Source organism: Chrysemys picta, chromosome 3 (assembly GCF_011386835.1).
Source record: "Chrysemys picta bellii isolate R12L10 chromosome 3, ASM1138683v2, whole genome shotgun sequence".
Classification (NCBI taxonomy): domain Eukaryota; kingdom Metazoa; phylum Chordata; order Testudines; family Emydidae; genus Chrysemys; species Chrysemys picta.
Window position 1 is genome coordinate 3,174,744 of NC_088793.1, and position 19,131 is coordinate 3,193,874.

At 54.6% G+C, this 19,131-nt stretch overlaps 1 protein-coding gene across 3 annotated transcripts in view; it reads left to right on the forward strand.

The window, feature by feature from the left end:
• Positions 1 to 1,434: 1,434 nt before the first annotated feature.
• The window catches only part of DPYSL5 (dihydropyrimidinase like 5), a 123,984-nt gene continuing 106,287 nt past the window's right edge, over positions 1,435 to 19,131 (forward strand). For 2 of the 3 annotated variants that reach the window (XM_042861475.2, XM_042861477.2), the window contains exon 1: positions 1,435 to 1,559. The gene's annotated coding sequence lies outside the window, so the exon portion shown is untranslated. The remainder of the gene's footprint in view (positions 1,560 to 19,131) is intronic. The other variant, XM_042861476.2, reaches the window with a different exon arrangement.

Sequence of the window (19,131 nt, forward strand, 5' to 3'; positions counted from 1 at the left end):
CCACAGCTCAGTGCTCCACCCACTAGGCCACCCTGCCTCCCCTATGCAAACAAGCAGTCCCTCAGCAACACCCCTGCACGACACCTTCATCGCAGGCAGGCCTTTGCCGGGAGGTGCTGGGCAGGTTGCTGAGTGCCGGGGGTGGGGGAAGCTTGAGAAAATGTGCCCTTTGCAATAAACGCCCGCTAGGGTTGCTTTCCAAGGTGGGAACAGTGCAGCAACGAGTGAGGCAAAGGGGTTACTTGGGGGGATGGAGCTGTTTCTTGGGGCACAATAGGATGGAGTGGGAGATTTGGGGCATAAGGGGAAGGTGCCTGAAGGCACAGTGGAGTGAAGGGGGAAGTTTGGGGTGAAGGGGAGGTGCTTTGGGCCACAGTGGGATGAAGGGGGAGGTGCCTGAAGGCACAGTGGGGTGAAGGAGGAGGTTTGGGGTGAAGGGGAGGTGCTTTGGGGCACAGTGGGGTAAAGGGGGAGGTTTGGGGGACAGTGGGGTGAAGGGGGAGGTTTGAGGTGAAGGGGAGGTGTTTTGGGGCACAGTGGGGTGAAGGGGATTTGCCTGGGTCACAGTGGGGTGAAGGAGGAGGTTTGGGGTGAAGGGGATGTGCCTGGGGCACAGTGGGGTGAAGGGGGAGGTGCCTGAAGGCACAGTGGGGTGAAGGAGGAGGTTTGGGGTGAAGGGGAGGTGTTTTGGGGCACAGTGGGGTGAAGGAGGAGGTTTGGGGTGAAGGGGAGGTGTTTGGGGACACAGTGGGGTGAAGGGGAGGTGTTTTGGGGCACAGTGGGGTGAAGGAGGAGGTTTGGGGTGAAGGGGAGGTGTTTTGGGGCACAGTGGGGTGAAGGGGGAGGTTAGGGGTGAAGGGGAGGTGTTTTGGGGCACAGTGGGGTGAAGGGGAGGTTTGGGGTGAAGGGGAGGTGTTTTGGGGCACAGTGGGGTGAAGGAGGAGGTTTGGGGTGAAGGGGAGGTGTTTGGGGGCACAGTGGGGTGAAGGGGAGGTGTTTGGGGGCACAGTGGGGTGAAGGAGGAGGTTTGGGGTGAAGGGGAGGTGCTTTGGGGCACAGTGGGGTGAAGGGGGAGGTGCCTGAAGGCACAGTGGGGTGAAGGAAGAGGTTTGGGGTGAAGGGGAGGTGCTTTGGGGCACAGTGGGGAGGGGGCTCTAGGGGTCCATGAATGGGGTGCGGCTGGCACCTCTGGGGGCCCCTCCCTTTCACAGCCTTGGGAGCGGCCTTTGTGAAGGCTCCCTGGTCACCATGGCAACCCCAGAAGGAGCAGGTGGAAGGGGTGGGCGTGTCCGGAGCGCTCGGCCCCGCCCCCGTTCGAACCACGCCCCTTAGTGTCCATGGCGCTGGGCGTGTCGGGAGAGGTGATTCCCCAGCCCAGTGAGCGAGGAGCCGGAGCGCTAGGCCCCGCCCACCAGGGGGCAGGGGTCGGGCTGTGATTGGCTAAGGGGCGGTGGCTCGGCCCCGCCCCCTCGCCTGGCCCGCAGAGCGGAGCAGGTTGGTGGGAGAGGCGAGGCGCGGACGGGCGCGAGGCGAGCAGCGGAGCCGCCGCGGAGCGCAGGGTGAGGGGGGGCAGGAGCCGCCGGAGGAGGCGGCGGCAGGGGCCGGGCGGGGGGAGCAGGGCTGAGGCGGGGGCCGGGGGGGCAGAGCTGGGGGCGGGCGGCTCCCGGTGCGCCGCGCCGCTGCAGGTGCGGGCTGGGCGGGGCGGGTCCGGGCTGCGGCCCCGTGGTCAGGCCTGTGGCCGGGGTGTCCCGGGGCGGGGGCGGCTCCTCCCTTTGTCTCGGCGCTGGGGGGTCCGCGGGGCGGGTCTCGCCGCCTCTCCCGGGGCTGGGGCTGGGGCGGGGCTGGCGGGGGACGAGCCTTTGTTGTCTTGGGGCCGGGCCGGTCCCACGGGCCCCGCCCCGCGAACGGTGCATCCGCGGGGCGCCGAGTGCGGGGTGCGGGGCGGCCCCGGCGCGGCCGGGCTGTGTGTGCAGGGGCCGGGGGCGGGGTCCCCCCGGGGCTGGGCGCGGGGCTGTGCACCGGTTCCCACGGTCGGTGCACCGGTTCCCACGGTCGGTGCACCGGGCAGGGCTTGGGGCTGGCCCCCTTCCCCTGCCTGGGCCTATAGGCTGGCGTGAGACACGTTCCCATCAGGGCTGGGTTGGCGGCCCCTCCTCTGCGGATGCTGTCCAGCCTCCCAGCCTGGACATCGCTACTGCCTCTCCCTGCGCTTACAGCCGAGAGCTCAGCCAGGCTCCGAAACGGGAGCGCCCACAGATCCACCTGTGCTTCATGGCAGGGATGACATCATGGCCGGTCCTTCCCTAGTACTCCCAAGGGCTGTGCGGGCACCAGTCCCCCTGCGAGGGAGGTGCTATCTCCATTTTACTGCGGGGGAGGCAGTGAATGCAGGGGGTGCGGAGGTTGTGACTGGCTCGTTTCACACAGCAAGTCTTTGCACACCCTGGGAGTTTCTGGTGCTCGTTCCTCTGTGTTCACTGTGTTGTATTGTACTCAGAAGCGTAGCCAGGCTGCATGAGGAGAATGAGGGGTGAAGATAGCTGGGTAGTGTGTATCCCCCCCCTTCTCTTTCTACCTTCTCCTGAACTACTTAAGCAGTAGCTGTGAGATGATGGGGTAGTCGGGGCGGGGGGTTGGCAGAATTTCTCAATCCCTGCAGGTGTTTGAGATTAGACCAAATCCTAGAGAATACCTTGTAGTTTAGCCCCAGGGAGGGACTCTTACAGATAGATGTGAAGGACACCTCCCTGCTTGGGGCGCTCAGTCTCTCATGCATGGGTGGTAAATCTGGAACTACTCCTGACTTCAGTGGAGTGATTTCAGGTGTATACTGAGGTGTCAACAGTGCCTCTCACACCGTGATCCTAAACCCTGATTGGAGCCCAAGTCACTAATGCAAGCCATAATGAAGAAATACAAGGAAAGGGGGTGGCGAAAGAGCGAGAGAAGCAAAGCAGTTTCAAGACCCTCTCCTCTCCCACACACCAGCACCTTGGAGGAGGTGTGGCTGCTTGTCTGCTCACGCAGGCGGATGCTCAGAATGATGGCAAGGTGGGCAGCTAGGGACTGCAAACCACAGATGGGAAAGGGGCATGTGTGGAAGAAAGGTTACAGTGGAGAGATCACGGGGGGATCAGTGTTTCCTACACACCTAGTTAGCTCCTTTCTGGAGCTAAAAAGTAAAGACTAGTATTTGGGGATGTTGTCCCGGAGGACAGGGTCAGAATTCAAAATGACCTTGACAAACTGGAGAATTGGTCTGAAATCAACCAGATGACATTCAATGAAGACAAGTGCAAAGTACTGCACATAATCAAATGCACAACTACAAAATGGGCAATGACTGGCTAGGCATGGAACTGCTGAAAAGGATCTGGGGTCATAGTGAATCACAAAGTGAATATGAGTCGTCAGTGCGATGCAGTTGCGAAAAAGGCTAATACTCTGGGGTTTATTAATAGGAGTGTCATTTGTAAGAAAGACCAGGGAGGTAATTGTCCCACTCTTGTGGCACTGGTGAGGCCTCAGCTGGAGTATTGTGTCCAGTTCTGGGGGCCACACTTTAAGAAAGAGGTGGACAAATTAGAGAGAGTCCAGAGGAGAGCAACAAAAATTATTAGAAAGTTTTAAATAATCTGACCTATGAGGAAAAGTTAAAAAAAGCAACTGGGCATGCTTAGTCTTGAGAAAAGAAGAGTGAGGGGGACCTGATAAATCTTGAAATATATAATAAGGGCTGTTATAAGGAGGATGGTGATCAGTTGTTCTGTGTCCACTGAAGGTAGGATAATGAATTTAACCTGGGGCAAGGGAGATTTGGGTTAGACATTAGGAAAAACTTTCTAACTGTAAGGATAGTTATGCGGTAGAATAGTCTTCCAAGGGAGGTTGTGGGGTTGCATCTTTAGAGGTTTTTAAGAACAGGTTGGACAAACACCTGTCCGGGATGGTCTAGGTTTATTTGATCCTGCCTCAGCGCAAGGGGCTGGACTAGATGACGAGAGGACTAGTGGTCCCTTACAGCCCTACATTGCTATAAATCCGAGTGATGCCTGGCGTGGGACCTAATACTAGGCCGCCTTCTCTCTAGGGTCGCTGCTTGTAGATGTGCATGGTATCTAATTATTTCCAGTTTGAAAGAAGCAAAGGAAATGGCGTGGTATTGAGGTGTGAAAATCAGCCATTGTTCTTGCTAATTAAATTCTCCCCATAAAACTTTCCTGAGGGCTTTTTAGCGGGTTGGATTTAGTGTATCTGGGGCGGAGGCCAGACTGACATGATGAAATGCAACGGCTCCTACCTCAGGTCAATAATCCTGGTGCGCAGTAGTTTATGACTGATCTGTAATGGGTCTGCTGGATCAATAATGGCTATGCTAGGGGCAGGAGTGGGTTTTTGTTACTGGGGTGTGTAGTGCCCCTGCGCTGGGTCATGGGTAGCATTGGGTAGAAAGGATTTTGTGCTGTTAGGGTATGTACAGTCATGAGAACACATTTTAAAATGTGCATGGCACTTAGCCCCAAGTCTGGAGAGTCAAAGGAATAAAGACCAGACCCGGGGATGACTTCTGGTCTGTTATCGGGAGATGTGAGAACTCCAAACTCTCATTGTAGTGGCTGTAAACTGGCAGTATTTAACACCTCCTTGGGTCAAGCCCTTGATGGAAGGTTTCAGAGAAGGGCAGTTTTAAACATTTCCTCTGCAGAAATTAACTTTTGAATAAGCAAGGATGGAAACTGAATGTGCTCTCTGCAGTTCTGTTGTGACAAACTGGAGACTCTAAGGAGTGTGAACCAGTGGGATTTCAGTCCTGCTTTCAGTGCAGCCTGAATTGCAGTGATATTGTCAATGTCTCTCTAACAAAGGAGGACCTCTGATCCTGGCAGAAAACAATGAATGGAGTTCTGTGGCTGTTTGCAGTGGCAGAGTTCTTCCCTCCCAGCCAGGGAGAACTGAAAAGGCTAATCCATAAAGGGTTAGCTCTGAAGAGGCTGGAGGGGCGGGGGATCCCCTGAAGACTAAGTACTCGGGATGGAGACGTCTGCAGCGGGCAGTCTCCAGGGTGTATGCTGAGCTATTTGCGTATTGATGGGCTTTTTAGGATGGCTGCCTGGGAAGTGCTGCATCTCATCTTAAGGGCTGGGTGAGCACAAGATGCCAACCCATCCCTTCTCCCTGCCTTACGCAGCTAATGGCATCGACTGGCTGCAAAAGGAATATAAAATGAGGGGAGGCTCTGGCTGTTGCGGTGGGATCCTAGCCACTGAGATCCTACCCTGCGGGATGGCTGTAGTGTAGCTGGGGGTGTGTATGGCATTGTCAGGACTTGAGCTGGTACTACCTTTTGTGCTGCTTGTTCCCTCCCCCTGCCCTCTGACTGTCCTGTCTCTTTAAGAGTGTGAGCTCTCTGGGGCACGGACTCTTCTGCCTTCTGTTTGTACCATGCCTAACATCCCCCCACCCCCTGCGAAACAACAGCCCCCAGACCGCTGGAGGCCCCCAGGATTTCTTAGGGGTGGCATTCACTGAGTGGTTTGTCCTGGTCTGAGGATGTGGGGCCCCTTGCCATTTGGCATGGGCTCTCTGGCCAAATAGATGCGATTGTGTCAGTGGCTTTTGGGGGTGGTTGAAGCAGCAGAAGTGTGGGTGCTCCAGGAGGAGTCTTGGTACTTGGCTCCATCATGCATGTGCTGCCACCCAGGGAGAGGATGGCAGCTGCTCATTAGCGTGACAGGGAGCATGTGATGGGAGTGGAGGACCTCAGGAATGGCAGAAAACGCTGTTTGGCCAACAGAACGGTCCAGGCAATTTTTCACTCTAATTACACCACAATGCAGCTCTGTCTGAAAGGGACTCTGCAAAACAACCTGTCCCCAAATGCACGGAGAGCTCCAGAATACGATCAACACGTGGGTGGGCAGGGGAGGGGAGAAAGGCCCCAGGAGGGAGAGGCAGGAAAGGACAGACACGTTGAGATGGAGAATCAGGCACTGCAGAGGAGATTCTAGCACAGCCATGAGGAGCGAACAGAGGAGGCCAGTGCTACAGGAGATGAGCAGAGGGAGGGGAAAGAAGAGAGGAGGTCTGTGATAGGTTGGAGGGTTTTACCATCCTTTACCTTCCTGTCATGCTGTGTGTGATGTGGTGGTCCTCTCCCACAGGGCCCCGTGCGGCTGTGCCTTGCTTGACCCCTCCATGCACAGACCTCCCTGGGCTGCTTTCTCCCATGTCTGTTTCCGTGCCCCTTACGTCTGGAACAGTCTGATCTTGATCACGCCATCTTGGTACAAATCTGGTCTCTGCTCACTGCTTTCACAGGGCCTGTCGAGTCTAACTCTCTGCTGAAACACACCCCCTCCCATAACAAACACACGGACTGACAAAACACCTCCGAAAGCATCCAGCTTTAGACCCCCCTCCCTTCACCCTGCTGCAGGGGAACTGGCCACCCAAGGGCCTGAACCCTTCCCTCCCCAGTTCACCTTGGTCCTCCCACACCATCCAGATCCTTGTTACAGCTCCGCTGTTGCTTTAGGCTGCACCCAGACACTGAAGAACGATGGGCATGTTAGCAATACCTGAAAGGGATGTGCTCTGTCACCAGTGGGCAGGGAGCTTGGGAGTGTATTTGCCTGGAAAGCGCCCGAAGTACCCATTGGGCTATGGAAGTAACCTGGAGCTGGATTGTGAAATGAGCGGGGAGCTTATGGAGTCGTTGAGGGTGAGAGACGCAGCTGCGCTGTCTTGTATGCATGACAAGATGGCCACAGGGTTCTGCTCATGTTGGAGGCTGGAGAGCTGGGATTTGGGAGCCTGAGAGTTACCTGGATCATTGTTACTATCCGGAGTAGAGCTCGGCCCTTGCCTAGACTGAGACCAGGGTCTGGTTTACAAAATGGGTCCAGGGTAGGACATTGTCCCCTCCAATGGCAGACTTTCTGAGTGAAGAGATGGTAGCTCTCTGCCTCGCTAGCACAAGCCAGTAACTCTTATAGGCGGTTTCTTAAGAGAAGAGGAAAAGTCCACTCCAGACCAGTGTGCTTGCCGGGTTGGGAAACCTTCCTGCGAGACTCCTGGCTGCCACGCCTAGTGCTCGGCCAGCCCACCCACTGCCTAGCTGTGCCCAGCTCTTGTTGTCTCCGGCATCGAGGCAAGAAGCTGTAATGCCAGTATCCCTGGCTACTAACGGGGCTTTTGGTGCTGCTCATCCTCTGGTGAGGAAGGTCCATCAATGCTAACCACTGCTGACTGAGATTGGCTCTGTATGGGTTAGTTTTTTCCCTAGTCAATCCTGGTATTTCCCAGTAATTTTCTTTCCAAACCACTGAACAGTGGCTTTAGCCATTTGATGCCTGCTGGGTGTACCTGTAGTCTCTCATGGGTCCATTGACTTCAGCTGAATGTTAGCAGGTACAGGGGAGGAACCAGCAGGGAAAGGGTAAAAGCAGTGCTGGCAAGTCTTGCTTTTTAGGGGTGGATTCACTAAAATTGTGGCTTCCAGGCAGTGGCTGAGTTATCGCCTAATTCTCCGTCACCACCCGGTGAAGGGTCTGGTTTTGGCTGCTGTCGGAGAAGGGAGGCCGGAGGAGATGAGCCATGGAGCGGAGCTGGGACGTGGTTCCCAGGCTGCCGCATGAGTCTCAGAATATGGGTTCTGTGGGGGCTGAGACAGGCCCATGTACTGCAGAGATCAGATAGTGAGGTCACAGCTGCTGACTACCTGAGCATCTGCTCTCCCAGGGCGTGGCTGGGTGCTGTGGGGCAGCCCCCAGAATGGCACACAGAGCCTGCTTGTCCAGTGGGCCTTCCTGGTGCTGAGACCAGGTGCTGGGTGATGCAGTTGGTGAATAACTCACCACTGCTCTGTCCCTCCAGGGAGCAAAGAGTCAGTAGGGAATGTAGCAGCAATGCTGATCAATGCCAAGTCCTCTGCATTGGATTGCAGTGCCTTGAAAAGGGTCCATCTGGTGTGCTAGTCCAGGACCCGGACTTCTGCTAGGGCAGGAGAGACCCTGACCTGCAACGGTGGAAGTGACAAAGTGCCCCATTGCTTAATCGCCCTTGCCCAGAGCTGCCTCATGCCTACAACTGCCCCAGCACGTCTTGACACAGCTCTGATCGGACTGCACCTGCAGTGTTGTGGCCATGCCGTTACCCACGGGATCCTGACAAACTGAAGGGAGTTCCAAGACGAGCAGCACAAATGCGGGGTGGGGGCAGGAGGTGTGAAGGCAGACAGAGAAGATCTAGAGAGTGTGAGAAGTGGAGGTGGGGGCTAAGCCTGCTGCGTGTGTGGAAGGGGTACTGTCAGCAGGGTTGTTGACTAGGGAGTGTGACTAGGAGTAACAGGAGAAAATAAGGAAAGGCGAACATCCCCCAGTGCTGGGAAAACTCCTCAACAGTGAGATGCATTGGGCTGGGGATTAACCCCTAAAGGATGTGACTAGCTGTGTCTGCACTGTACCGGGGAGCACGCCTCCCAGCCTGGGCTGGGGACTAACCCCTAAAGGATGTGACTAGCTGTGTCTGCACTGTACCGGGGAGCACGCCTCCCAGCCTGGGCTGGGGACTAACCCCTAAAGGATGTGACTAGCTGTGTCTGCACTGTACCGGGGAGCACGCCTCCCAGCCTGGGCTGGGGACTAACCCCTAAAGGATGTGACTAGCTGTGTCTGCACTGTACCGGGGAGCACGCCTCCCAGCCTGGGCTGGGGACTAACCCCTAAAGGATGTGACTAGCTGTGTCTGCACTGTACCGGGGAGCACATCTCCCAGCCTGGGCTGGGGACTAACCCCTAAAGGATGTGACTAGCTGTGTCTGCACTGTACCGGGGAGCACGCCTCCCAGCCTGGGCTGGGGACTAACCCCTAAAGGATGTGACTAGCTGTGTCTGCACTGTACCGGGGAGCACGCCTCCCAGCCTGGGCTGGGGACTAACCCCTAAAGGATGTGACGAGCTGTGTCTGCACTGTATTGGGGAGCACGCCTCCCAGCCTGGGGAGACAGACTCGCACTAGATGAGGTCAAGCTAGTGCACTAAAAATAACAGTGTGGGACATTGTGGCTCAGGTGGTGCCTCAGACTAGCCCCCCCACCCGCAGATCCAGCGGGTCAGGTGGGTTCCAGAGCCCGAGCTGCAGCATCCATGCTGCTATTGTTAGGGTGCTGGCTTGAGCCCCGCTAGGGGCCTGTCTGCTCAGTCCCCACTGCAGTGTTGATCTAGGAGGCCCTGTCTCTTAGGAGTGCTAGAAACCATCCCTTCTGGGGCAACCCTGCACTGGCTGTGAGCAAAGGGTCAGAGGAGTTCACAGAGCAGGACCAAATTCCACTTGCCGGTGATGAGCAGAATAATATTTTGGACGGTTGATGGAAGGAGCTGTAATGTTCTTATCGTCATGGTGATATGGGGGGTGGGCAGGCAGGCTTTGTGTCTGAGCTGGCAGCTCTCACCGGGCTGGCCTGGCTGATTGAAAAAAGCCTGATACCATCTCTAATTTTTGGCTCTTTGAAGCTGTCTGAGGAGAGGAGAATATCTGCTGATTTCTTTGGGGAGGAAACCCGGGACCAAGGGCGAGCTCGCGGTATAGCTCTGGGCAGCCAAAATGGGTGAGACCACCCTTAAAAATCACTCAAGCCTCAGTCACGACATCCCTCACATCTTCTCACATGCTTTCATTGCAGCTGGGTCTGCTGGTGGGGCGTGTGGGGACCACGGGGACAATAGCCCGGTGCAGACGTTGTCTGGATTCTCTCGTTTCCCTTCATGTCTTGACTGTTCTGTTTGGACTGTTTTCTTAAGGTGAGAGCAGGACCCTGCCCGTTGCTGTGCGCAGGAAGGGGGTTACTGACTGACACTGGTGCAGTCATTCAGCTAGCTGGGGGAGAAGATGCTCGGTGGGCGGAAGCAGCCCATTGGGATGGGAGGCGTGCCCAGCTGCTGTTGCGGTAGGAGAAGAAAGCCCTTGTATTTCAGAAACTGGCCATCACCTGCTTGCACATGTTGCAAAGAGAATTATTGCAGGGGCAGTCTTGGGAAGGGGTTGGCAGGCCACCCTCCTGCTGTAAATTGTCCTGGACTTCCTGTTAATAAGCCAGGCTGCATAACCCTGGGTTTTCTTATTGTCCTTCTGTGATGTCGCAGCTCCCAGAGAGACACAGCTCAGCAGCTCCCTTCAGTGACAAAGATGCATCTAATTTAGATTATCCCTTCCTCCCACTCCCGTTTCCTCTTCGGAGTGATGATTCCTGGGCTTGCTCTGTACTGCATGGAACTGCAGTGGTTCTGGGTTGGTGCGCTCCTGAATGAACGTCTCTGGGGATGGGACCGATGGGGCATGACGTAGAATGGGGCGTGGTGATGTCACAGGAGCTAAGGTGGGAGCACCAGGCTCACGGATACCTGGAGTCCCCCTGCTGTCCCACCCAGGAAAGTCTGGGCTACGCAGGGGCGTGCACACAAGGGGGGCAAGCAGGGGCATGGCCCCTCCAATCAGGGGAGGCACAGAACTCCTCTGGGCCTGGGGCGGGGAGAGCGAGCTCCCTCAGCCGCCAGGGGAGAGGCAGTCCTCCGGTTGCGGAGGGCACAAAGTGCCCCTCCAAAAGTGGCCAAATATTTATTCCTGCGCATGCCCCTGTGGCTACGGGAGCTGTGGGGGAGCCACGCCCAGGTGATTTTGCCACACTCACTGGAGCAGCCCATTAGCAACGTTTTCTAGCTAGGCAGGGAAACTGTCCCAGTCTTCTCCACTGAAATCTGCGAGTGAATTTGTGAGGACGTAGCCTAAGAGGATGTGGTGGAGGTTGCCTTCAGCATTCAGTAAGCGCGTCACTCTGGGACTAGGACTACGGCTCCCAAACCAGCAAAATGGCTTGAATTGGTTTGCAAGAGCATGGCAGGTAGGGTGACCAGATAGCAAGTGTGAAAAATCAGGACAGGTGGTGGGGGGGTAATAGGCCTCTATATAAGAAAAAGCCACAAATATCGGGACTGTCCCTATAAAATTGGAACATCTGGTCACCCTAATGGCAGGTTGCTTGTGTTAGAAACAAGGGAGCTGTATTGTACCTAGTTCCTCGAGAGTCTCGAGGCTGGGATAAAAAGACTCGGCGATGTGTGCTAATAGATCAGAGAAAGGCAGGGGCTGCACCAGCTGGTGGGTGGGGGATTCAGAACAACACTTGCCAAGGGGCTTTTAGATGTCGCTCGGAGTGTCCCAAACCAGTCCCATTTCCTGAAAAACCACATGCTGGGTTTTAAGCCCATAAAAAGGAGGGTTTGGGGGAGTTAACCCAAACTGGAAGCGACACATGCCAAACGTTGCATGACTGCAGCGTGAAGACGGCCCTTTCTGGGAATGCTGTGCGCACGCATGCTCTGGGCCGAGTGGTGTCCTGAGCAAAGTGGGAGGCCTGGAGCGTGAGGCTTTGGGGAATTGTTTGTCAGGCTTCTGTCTGGGTCGTGTGGCGAACCTGTTCCTGAAATGCTCATTCTGTGAGCATGTTTTGCATGCGGGATCCTAGAGTCTCTGTCCCTGATCTCTCTCTGCCGGCCACATGTTTAACTGCACAACAGAACCTCTGAAAAGTCTGAGCTACGCATTACCTTCTGTCTGCCTGCCATCTTGGGTCACCATCTGTCTGCCATTTTGGGCCAAGTCCCCCATTTTGTCCTCTGGCCTGTCAGAGCAAAACTGGTCTCTTTCTCTTCTGATTGCAGCCACTAATCTCAACGTTTTCCTAATTCATGGAATTCAGTGTTGACCAGGTGGAGGAGGTGTTTTAGTGGCCTAGGATTTAGGTTTCAAATAGCCAGAGTCCCAGGATAGGTTCAAATGCCACAGGGTCCATTCAATTCTCCAATCTTCTGCCCCGACAGACTGAGGTCCAAGCACTTTACTCTGGAGGGGTCTCTACATCTGTACTGCATAGGCATAGAGATTCACAATCCTCACCTCGTGCCGTGTAATGTGCTGTGCGCAAGTCCAGCTGGGTCCCATCTCACACTCCAGACATGGCTGCATTTCACACACTAAGGCAGGAAGGGGCCATCATGATCAGTTAGTCTGGCCTCCTACATATAACAAGCCATAGGACATTCGATCTTGTTCTACCTTTCACTGCTAAATTAAAGGCCACTAACAGAAATCTTCTTCCAATGTAGGTACTTACGGACTGTGATCAAGTCATCTCTTAACCTTCTCTTAGGTCAGGGGTCTCAAATTGGGGGTCGTGACCCCTCAGGGGGTCGCGAAGTTACTACATGGGGGGGTCGTGAGCTGTCAGCCTCCACCCAAACCCTGCTTTACCTCCAGCATTTATAATGGTGTTAAATATAAAAATGTGTTTTTAATTTATAGCACTCATAGACTTGCTGTGTGAAAGGGGTCACCAGTACAAAAGTTTGAGAACCACTGTCTTAGGTAAACCTAAATAGCTTCTTTAGTCTCTCAGTGGAAAGAATCTCTTCCAGATCTCAGAAATATTCTTGTAGCTATTTTTTAATCTCTTTACATTTAGTTCACATCCATTGTGAAGTGTGGAGACCAGAACTGGAAACATTCCAGTACTGGTTTCCCTAATACTCTACAGAGGTGTCCTACTTGATATTCCCCTGTTCATATATCCAGGGATCCACACTAGTTCTTAGCCATGTTGTCACACTGAGAGCTCATGTTCAGTTGGCTGCCCACCATGACCCCAGGTCCCTTTCAGGGGCATTGCTTTGCAAAGCACTGTCCCATCCTTGCTCTTGGTTTCTAGATGTGTGATCTTGCATTTGGCATGTCATGTAATGCACGTCCAGATTTCAGTGGTGGGGAAAGGTAATTCCTGTATATGTAAAGTTCTCTGAGATGCTTTGGGTTGAAAGGTACTGTAGTCTTATTTATCTGTAAATCTAGCCATGGCACTTAAAATCTGGCCCTGTCTTTGGGGAGCCCATGACATGCCTGGAAGTACCTTTTACTCTTATTAGTTCATTCTGCAGATGCTTGTAATCTCTGTAATGACTCCCATATCCACCAGATTGTCAGCACTTGATACAAAACACAATGCTTGATGATCGTTTTTCTCCACTGATGTGTCATCTCTTGGAATCTGTACAGGATCCTTCACTTGTTTCAGAATCCAGTGCCATCATTAAAAATAACCCTCTTTCATCTCTGTGCTGCAATGCACCAATTTCTTTGATCAAAAATACGAAATGTTTTCTGGGGAAGTGCAGCCCTTCCCCAATTTCAGTTTGTTTGTTTGTCCCCCTTGCTGTAGAACAATCCAGCATGGTTTTTAAACCAAAAAATTACAAATTACCTCCTCCCCCTCCGACCAATGTTGGACTGCAAAGCCGCACTCAAATTCAGTTCATTATCAACCCATTTTAGAGCAATAATTCCACGTGTGTGAACAGTCTGACTGGGACTGCCAGGCGTGATGCGTGTTGCTGGAGAGGACTTCTGTAGATTCAACCTTTGCAGCAGACTCCTCAAGGTCGTGCAAGTCTGCTAGGAGTCTCCCGTCGCACCCTGCCTCGCTGGCCTGTCAGCAGGGCTCGGGTTTAGGCCTGACTTCCATGGCCCTGTTCGGTGGATGTTTGACTTGGTTTGGACTCATCCCAAGAGATGACCCGCTATCCCCCCCTCTCCTGCCCCAATGTCTGTCTTGAAACCCAATGTGGAAAATCCATAGCCATGTAAACAAATAAACTTCAGCTGGCCAGGATGAGGGATGGGGGCAGGTCATCAGCACCCCCTAGTGAGCCCAGTGGGCGCTCGTGTCTGCAGAGAGCTGGAGAGATCTGCCAGTGCCGGCTGGAATAGGATTGGCGAAGCGGTTCGGGGAGGCTGGAGCAGAGCCTAGTGGGAAGTCGGCATCCGGGCAGTAGCATTCCTGTGAGTGCAGTACCGTTCGCAAGCCCCAGCCCTCCTGCTGGCCCCTCTTTCTGCCTGAGGGAAACCGTAGGCCACTCCAGCCATTTCAGCTGCCTTGGGCTAATGCACCAGGTCACGGGGAAGAACTCTGGCAGGGTTGGCTTGTGTCAGGTGATGGCTGGAATGTAGTTGTATGATGATTTTCTGCCCTGAGAGAATAACGCTGGCTTTGAACCCCCGTTCTGTGCCTTGGCATGCGGGTCCCGGGGTGGCGGCTGTGCTCAGCCTGTCTCCAGTCTGTCTGCTTGTACTGCGTTACTGGGAGCAGGAGCTGTTGGAATCCTGCTGGCCTCAGGCATCATCTCTGGGCCAGTCTAGGGGTGCTGCATGGGTGTCCCCCGCTCCCGAAGAAGGCATGGACATGGCTTTATAACACAGGACTGAATTGGGCTATGGCCTAGTGCTCCCCTCAGTCCCATCTGCTGCTCTGCTCCATCTTTTCCTTGGCCCCTACGCCTGGAACAGCCGCCTCCTTAACTCCCCCTTGAATTGCTGCATTTCGGGCGAGTGCTCTGCACTGCCTCTCCCCCACCGACCAGGCTAGGCTTGTCAATCAAACAGCGTGCCCCCCCCCATCCTGGTGAGCGCCACCACTCTAGTCATTGGTTGTACCCCACGTGCACAAATACCCCTGCTCGCCTAAGAGCCCCCCACTTACCTTGTCTGGCAGCCCCCTCCCCATTCGTGTTACCTGCACAGGTTGGGTTGGGAGCTCCTTGGAATGAAGACCTTGTGTGATCTGTGTGTACAGCACCATGCACGCTGAAGGACTTGCTAGCTTCGATCCTGGTCCAGCAGGAAAAGGCAACAGACTCATGTCAGTCTGGATGACGCAGGTCTGTGCGATGTGACGTATCGGCGTGAAGCTGGAATAGTTACATGGGTCCTCTTCTGTGATGTAAACGGGGCAAAGCCCCATAGAACTTACTCTAGGGAGCAGTCCTGCCCGGGGGGATGGACGGGTCGCAACTTAATAGCTCTCATCTAACTGTCCTCTTCCTAGGATGTGTCCCCCACAAACAGGTGCTCACTGAACTGGGAGACCCATGTGTGATCAGATGTCGTGCTCACCTCACACTGTCTGTACGGCCGTTCATGCAGAGGTGCCCATGGCAGGGAGTTATGCCCACTGCAGTGAGATTCCCCTCTGTACCCCTTGTGACACAGTGGGAATTTTCTGTAGTATGTTTTGAGTCCGGCGTGCCTCAGTTTCCCCGATACTTCGCATGGCTACCCAGTTGGGTCGGGGGAGGGAAGGACTGTGTTGGCTCTCAGGGAAGACTAAGGGATTTTGTACACTTGAAATGTTGCAGTGGCAGCCCATCAGTGTAGGTAACCAGTCTCCCCCAGAGGCAGTAGCTAGGTCAGTGGAAGAATTCTTCTGTTGACCTAGGGCCGTCCATGCCTGGGTGTGGATTCTTCACACCCCTGAGAGAGAGAGGTGGGTCAACCTCATTTGTTAGTGTAGATCAGGCCTAAGAGACCGAGGTGCACATGTGTCACCAAGTGGTCTAGGCATGGTGAATGGTTTTGGAAAAGGACTGGCCGAGGCTGACCCCTGCCAATGGAAGATCTGAGAAGGCAGCGGAAAGCCACTTGCTGGGATACTGACACCTAGCAACCAATGGCCCTGAGGGAGGAGGGTTTCCCCACCTCTCAGCTGGGAGACCGAGCAAAGGCCCCAGCTCAGAACAAAGGACTGGAAGGTGTGAGGGGGGGAGTAAAGGGGGACTTGGCGCTCTCCCGCCTGGGAACTGATGAAGGAGGGAAGTCCGAGACAGAGCCTGAAAATAGGAGAACACTTCAATCTCCCTGGTCACTCGATTACAGACCTGAAAGTCGCAATATTACAACAAAAAAACTTCAAACAGACTCCAACGAGAGACTGCTGAATTGGAATTAATTTGCAAATTGGACACCATTAAATTAGGCTTGAATAAAGACTGGGAGCGGATAGGTCATTACACAAAGTAAAACTATTTCCCCATGTTTATTTCCCCCCCTCCCCATGGTTCCTCACACCTTCTTGTCAAGTGCTGGAAATGGGCCATTTTGATTACCACTACAAAACGTTTTTTCTCTCTCCTGCTAGGTTTCAGAGTAGCAGCCGTGTTAGTCTGTATCCGCAAAAAGTACTCCTGTTCTTCTCTCTCCTGCTAGTAATAGCTCACCTTAACTGATCACTCTCATTATAATGTGTATGGTAACACCCATTGTTTCATGGTGTGTGTGTGTGTGTGTGTGTGTGTGTATCTTCCTACTGTATTTTCCACTGCATGCATCCAGTGAATTAGGTTTTAGCCCACGAAAGCTTATGCTCAAATAAATGCCTTAGTCTCTAAGGTGCCCCAAGTACTCCTGTTCTTTTTGCGGATACAGGCTAACACGGCTGCTACTCTGAAACCTGAAAATAGAGTTCACTACAGCTTGGTTGGGCTCTGGGCTGACCAGAATGGTTGATGGTTTAACCTTCCTCTCTGCGCTAACCTGAGGACTGCCTGTGCTGTGTTCCAGTTGATTAATAAACCTGGCTGTTTTGAAACCTCAACCTGAGTGTCCCTGTAGATACTGGCTGGGGTGCATTGGTCCCTGCAGCGTGGACAAGTCTGGCTGAGTTGCTCACGCTGAGAAGCAGGAGGGCTGAAGCCCCAGAGAGGAGGTGAGGCTGCGTGGCTGACCCTGAGGGAAGAACGAGACCCTTGGAGCTCTGGCACATCAAAGGGGTTCCTCCAGGGACTGTTTCAAAGTGGGGGCCTAGCACCGGTCGTGTGGCGCTGTGACACTCCTGTTATGGGACAAGTCAGGGGACTCGCTGCCTTTTCTACTTGTCTGTCCAAGTCTTCCCCAGCGTCACCTTTGACAGATCAGGAAATACTGAGAGTTCTGAGTGAAAACGGGGCTCGGATAGCGCTCGGTCTCCCCTTTATCGGCCCAGTGGCCATTGGAAACGCGTACTGCTGTCAGCCAGCCCGCCGGTCTGCTGCCCATGCTGTCAGGCACGTAGAGTAGGGAGCGCCTGGAGCAAGGCCACAGAGCTGAACTTGCTGCTCTGGCTCTCCTGGGTGTTGGGATGGTGAAGTGAGCGGCTGTGAAAAGCAAAGAGAATAATGTGCTGCCAGACAAAAGCTACAGCCTAGCCGTCTCTGCTCCCCCGGATGGGCCTTGGAAAGGGGTTCTCCCCCAGCAAAGACCTCCTCAGGCTGGCCTGGGAGAGCCCCGGGAAAGCAGTCCCATTTCCCTCCTCTCTCTCCCATGCTTTGAGCATGTGGCGCCATTTGCTGAGGCAGTGGCAGCCCTGGTGGGCATGAGGAATGCAATACGCCAGCCACACGCGGTCTTGCTCGCCCCTCTCCCAGGCTAGACTCGTCTGGAGAGGTGACTTTGATCCTTGCTGCGACTGGTGAATGTCCGTTTGGCACATCCCTGTTGTTGCACGCTTCTTTACGGCAGATAATGGAGGTGCTGCTGGCACGTTTTCTTACCCAGTGTTGGTGTGGGGTTGGATCTACAAGCCAGGACAATGCGGAAGCCGCATACAGGGTTGCTTCGTGAGTATTGCTCGTAAGTCATATGCACGAGGGTTCGTTCAGTCTTGCCTCGGTAGCTCAGCTGCTAATCTAATACAGCCCGAAAGAAATTGCCTTTTTCTTCTGTCAGCCATGTTTTTGCGACGTCTAGGAATAGTGACTCCGTTACAAGGGTTGTAAGCAGGCGTCTACCCATGTCTGTAACTCCAGTATATCGGGACGTTTTCCTAACCGTATCCCCTGGGGGTATGTCTCCAAAAGACGTAGCGGTGGGTTTGGCCAAGCGCAGGGCATTATCTGATTCCTTTGTGAGATTGTCCTTGCAGTGGGATCCCTAGACCCTGCCAGGAGCAGCACAGTATGTATGCAGAGCACATGGGCTCGCAGAGCTGCAGCAAAGAATGGAGAGGAACAATAGCTCATCAAGTGGGGAGGAGGGACTAGCACTGGCTGGGATTGTTCCGTCTCCGAGATCCCCGGGATGGTGAGGCAAGCCGCATGCTGATCCAGTCTGCAGCTGGTATCCAGCCCCCGCTGTACTGCAAGTGCGGGCTGTGTCAGCACTAGTGAGTCGAGGGATTTCCCTGGGGGTCTGGCCTCATGGCTAGTGATGGTGGGAGTGCTGGGGGAGACTGGCTGCAAGCATTTTACCACCTTGTTGGCCAGACCTGTCCTGAGTTGGGTTAGACGGCATGGCGGTTAGACCCGCCTGTGGCCAGTATACACTAGTGCTAGCCCTAGTGAAGTGCCCCAGTGCTAGACCCACGGGGAGAGAATTCCCTGAAGGTCTCTGCACATACATACAGCCAGAGAAGGCAACTGAACAATAGACATGGTAACAAATAAGCAACTGGCTGGTACTTGTCTTTGGGCTCTCCGGAGAGCGCTGTGCTCACAAAGGTCGGTCTGTGCTGCTGCTCTGGACGGAAGATCACTACTTGCACTGTGCTGGTCACATGATGTGAACACCCATCATCCCTTCCTCGCTGGACAGGACCATGACACCAGCTGGGAACTGTTTCAGATAAAACAGTCAAACCCCAGCTCCGCGCAGGCCTGGTATATCCTGAAAGCAACATGGCGTCAGAATGTGCATTAACCATGACTTAGCACTCAGATGTGCTGGTTCGTGGCTCCGTGGCCCTCATGCCAGCTAGGGTCTATTGTGGGGTAACTCCGGTCAGCTGGGCTGATCCACTGTCCAGCGTGACTGCACTCCTCTCTAGGGAGCGTAGCACCGGGCAGGTTGACACGTGCTCTAACCCTGAGCGTTCCCAGCCTCGCCAAGCCCTGAGAGGGGACCGGCGCGCATCCTGGCCTCTGCAGCCCGTCGGAGCCGCTCCGTGGTGTCATCGTGTGCTAGCCATGACATGGAATGACCTGGGGAGGCGGCTGGCTTGGAGGGAGGATGGCTCCCTAAGGCCCGCGTAGGCATCCTGGGGCTTGACAATGGGAGGTGTGAACCCCTCTTGGTGGATCTTGTGGGAGGGGGCTGCTGAGCCCCAGTGTCTGTCGGCCTCTACCTCCCAAGAGGAAACCGTTGCTCAGCAACTTCTTCTCACCCAGCTGTCGCATGCTCCGTTTGTCATGTGCTGACACAGCTCAGCGGGCGCGGCGCGGGACTCAAGCTGCTTGGGGCTGGGGCGGTTTCAGTGTCCCAGTCCGGGGCTGTGGGGCC